The sequence below is a fragment of the Bidens hawaiensis genome, unplaced genomic scaffold (genome assembly GCF_021521415.1).
Source record: "Bidens hawaiensis isolate Kalapana, Puna unplaced genomic scaffold, B.hawaiensis_p1.1 tig00004192_1, whole genome shotgun sequence".
NCBI classification, from domain to species: domain Eukaryota; kingdom Viridiplantae; phylum Streptophyta; class Magnoliopsida; order Asterales; family Asteraceae; genus Bidens; species Bidens hawaiensis.
Genome location: NW_027491249.1, coordinates 2,099,037 through 2,103,471, shown reverse-complemented (window position 1 = coordinate 2,103,471; position 4,435 = coordinate 2,099,037). Strand labels below are relative to the sequence as shown.

The 4,435-nt window shown below is 37.5% G+C and overlaps 1 pseudogene across 1 annotated transcript; it reads left to right on the top strand.

The window, feature by feature from the left end:
* The first annotated feature begins 587 nt into the window (after positions 1–587).
* LOC143625652 (clavaminate synthase-like protein At3g21360) lies at positions 588–3,498 on the top strand (annotated as a pseudogene). The gene is made up of 3 exons (XR_013152307.1): positions 588–936; positions 2,123–2,376; positions 3,055–3,498. The product of XR_013152307.1 is annotated as a clavaminate synthase-like protein At3g21360 (transcript).
* The last annotated feature ends 937 nt before the right edge of the window (positions 3,499–4,435 follow it).

Sequence of the window (4,435 nt, the reverse complement as noted above, 5' to 3'; positions counted from 1 at the left end):
AAACTTATCACTCTTTTTTCATTATTTTTTTCTTTCTTTTTTAGTTTTTACCTTTAAGGTGCTTTTATAGTTACTAGTTACAATAACGCACGTCACCAAAATCGAGCGAAGACTTACCGGCTTAACACTTAAGACTGACAATGCTTGGTTTTTACCACCATCCAAGTTTTACCGACTTTGCGCCGGATGAAAAACTAGTTAATAATAAAGAGTACCAAGTATGAAAATTTAAAATGCCATAGAATAACTTAATAAAATCAAAACACAGAAGCCAAAACAAACAAACAAAAGTTAATGCCACTTAGAAGAGAAACAAACAAAAGCAGAAACAAGAAACAAAACCAAAACATGTAACTAAAGTAGGAAATTCACAAGCGGAACGGAGTGTTTCCACTTTCCATGGTACAAACATATCCGAATATTTCAAAAATAGTTCCTTTTTATAATTTCGTTAAAGATAAGCACGTTGACGGTTACTTCACCTCTGAACCTGGACTCAAAACCAGTCAAAAGCGAAATCAAACTCATCTTCCTCGTTTATATATTTTATTATTATTGTAAACAAATAAACTCGTTGCTCATGCTTGATGACACCAATCCTAAAACCCACCATGCCAGAAACCATACTCACACAATCAAACCCTACCTCAACAAAAGACATACAACAACTTCCCAACTGTTTTAACACCCACCAACAACCATGATTTGAAACATATTATTGGTGACCACAAGCCGTGGCTGGAATCCGTGCTTCATAAAACCGGAGCTATTTTGTTCCGTGGGTTTTCATCCGTGGACTCGGCTTCCGAGTTTAACGAAGTCGTTGAAGCTTTTGGTTATGATGAGTTACCGTACGTCGGTGGGGACGAACGTAGTGGGACGTCGAACGAGTCTCCGCCTGATCAGAAGATCCCGTTTCATCATGAGATGGCTCAGGTGCGTAATCATCTAATTCAATTCAATTGGATTGATGTTAGAGTGTAAAGATCACTAGTTGCTGGTGGGCGGTAATGTGGGGACACCCGATTGATTAATCGGATTGGACTTTAATGCATAATTTTCATTTTTATATATACACGCAAACAGACATTTTTATATGTAATTTTCAATTTTGTACGTGTACAAACACATTTTTGGCCAGAAATTGGCTGGCGCCAGAAGCCACCGATTAATCCAGATTTCGGCCGGATTTGACCATGATTAGCCCAAAATTAATCAGTTTAGTAGGAACTAGTGACGGATTAATCGGAGCCTAGTAGGGAGTTTTGCAACACTAATCCTAGGGTATTTAATTGATTATGATCCGAATCGGTGTCGACACTGAGATTTAGTTAGGGAAAGCTTGTTTAGATTATGAGAGCTCGAGCTCAAGGTCGGCTCGATTCGAACTTTGTTTTAAAGCACGATAACATGAGTAGTTTTTCAAGCTCGTACTCGGCTTGTTTATTGTTTATCTTAGGGTTTTTAATTTATTACAATTGATTTAAATTAGCTGTGTAAATGAGCCAAGGCTCGAGCTCGGCTTGCTTATTGTTTATATTAGAGTTTTTAATTAATTCCAATCGATTTAAACTTAGGGGTGTAAAAGAACCGAGCCTAGCGTTATTGAAATTATGAGAACTCGAGCTCGGCTCGATTCAAGATTTGTTTCTAAAACTCGGCTCGTTTGTGATTACTTTTTATCATAATTTTATAAATTAATAATTGTATTAAATAAATATATATTTAATCAAAAAATATATAAGTAACGGGCTCGTTTAGACTCACAAGTTGGCTCAAGCTCGATAAGTGAACTCGGGCTCTTGATCGTTTACTAAACAAACTTATTTTTAGGCTTGGACTCGTCTAAGCTTGGCTCGTTTCAAGCTTTTTTCGAGCCAATCTTGAGTGGCTTGGCTCATTAAGGCTCGCAAGCCGGTTCAAGCTCGGTAAGTGAATCTCAGGATCGAGCTCATTTACTAAAAGAACTTGTTGTTTGGGCTCCAGCTCAGGCTTGAGCTCGTTTCAAGCTTTTTTCGAACTAATCTCGAGTGGCTTGGCTCGTTTAAAGTGTTAGATTTAATCAATTTTGCATGAATTCGATGGCTTGAAAATCAGTTAAAGATGAATCGTTATGAAACAGGTTCCTAAGTTTCCATTGAAGGTGTTCTTCTTCTGCGAAGTGGAACCGAAAATCGGGGGAGAAACACCAATAGTACTCAGTCATGTAATTTACGACAAGATGAAACAGAAACACCCTGAGTTCGTGGAACGGTTGGAACAGCACGGATTGATCTATACAAGAGTGCTTGGGGAAGACGATGATCCTTCGTCTCCAATCGGTCGTGGTTGGGTATCCACATTCTTGACGAAAGATAAAGCCGTCGCTGAAGAAAGGTTTGCAATTAATCCTGTGTGTTACAGAGGTGTAAATGAGCCGAGACCGAGCCTGTTAAGGCTTGAGCTCGGCTGATAAGTAGTTTTCAAGCTCGAGTTTAATTCGGGCTCGACTCATTTTTTATTTATTACTTATAATTATTTTAATTATATTTATACTTTTCTGCATGAATTTTTCAAATATAGATTTTATATATAGCATAATATATAGAATTTACTTATAGTTTATACATAATCATAATTATTATTATTGTTGTTATTATTATTATGATAAAAATATGTATAGATACTAAATAAAAAATGTACAAATAATAAGCTCGTTTATGCTTGCAAGCTGGCTCGTGTTCAATAAGTGAAACTCGGCCCGGGCTCGTTTGTTATGCAAGCTTATTTTTAGGCTCGGGCTCATTTAAGCTCGACTTAATTTGAGCTTTTATCGAGCCAATCTCAATTAGCTCACGAGCGGCTTGGCTCGTTTGCACCCTTGTTTTCTATGAACAATTTAAGTTTTTGGGTGAATTTAGAACAATTAGGCATTAGAGAATTTATTATTATAGCTTAGTATTATATTGCTACTATATTTAGGAGGTGTTATTTAATTATAATTCCTATAGACAGTTGGTTGATAATACATTATACCTCATGAGGTTTTCATTATTCTACGTTATTAAATTGCAGGGCGGCAAAGCTTGGAATGAAGCTAGAGTGGACTGATGATGGAGTGAAGACGATAATGGGGCCGATTCCAGCGATCAAAGTTGATGAAACACGTGGCCGAAAAACATGGTTTAATAGCATGGTGGCGGCTTATACCGGTTGGGAAGATGCAAGGAATGATCCAGTGAAGGCAGTGACATTCGGGGATGGTACGCCGTTGCCAGCGGATGTGATTTATGACTGCTTGAAACTGTTGGAGGAAGAAAGTGTGGCGATACCGTGGCAGAAAGGAGACATTTTGCTGCTCGATAACTTGGCGGTTCTTCATGCTCGTCGGCCGTTTGAGCCGCCGCGAAGGGTTCTAGCTTCTCTTTGTAAGTGAAAAGGATGACGATGATTGTGTGTTTAAACCCTTGTTTAAACTTTAAACCTTGAGTTAAATAAACCTTTCATTTTATAATTTCATCAAGTGTGTACTCTATTAAAGAGTTTATAATCTCAATCTTATACCTAGTTATAGAATCATGCGGTAATTATCCATCAGATATTAGGTGTGTTAATTATCCGTCAGATATCGGGTATGCCCATTAAAATTCTTATATTGATTTTGGTTACTTTTTCACATACATAGCAAGCTAGCAAACAATATAAGCCCAGTTGAGAGGAGACATGCACAAATTGGGCTTTATACCAAACCGGTTCGAGTTTAAAACCAGTCGGGTTGGTTAATTATTGGTCAAAACTGCGGTTGCAATAAACCGGATCGTGTTGAAAACCGGTTTAGAGACGAGAATGTTCAGCCCTATAGAACCATTTTGGGATTAAAAGAGACGGTTTTTTGGCATATTTTTTTTATTGCATCAGATCCGGTCCAAACCGGTTTCAGAGGAGATGACAAACTGGTTAGTTGGGTCCAAACCGGTTTGGGCCAAATGGGTTTTTCTATTGAACTGGGCCGGGCTACAAACTTAATTGGCGGGCCAAACCAGCTCTTTTTACACCTCTAGTTGACAGAATCTGACATTACAAACAAACCCATAAGTTCAAATCATCTAACATGTTTGTATATAACTGTAGACATACCCTTAAACGCGCCCAAATATGGATGAGATTAGTAATGAAAATATCGAGACAATAAATGAGTAGAAACAAACCGAATAACGTATTGATTATGGCGTTACGGTACCAGTTTAAAACTATTAGTCTAAGAATACCGAAAAATTACAGAAACCGAAAACCACAAAATAGATACCACTACCGGCACCAATGAAGTACTATATTTTTTAGAGCGATGATTTTATATAACAATATAGCAAGAAACTAGACAAAAGGTAAAATAACAGTTACAAAGAGGAAGTCGAAGTGCAACACCAAGTCGACCAAAATAAATTACATAACTTAG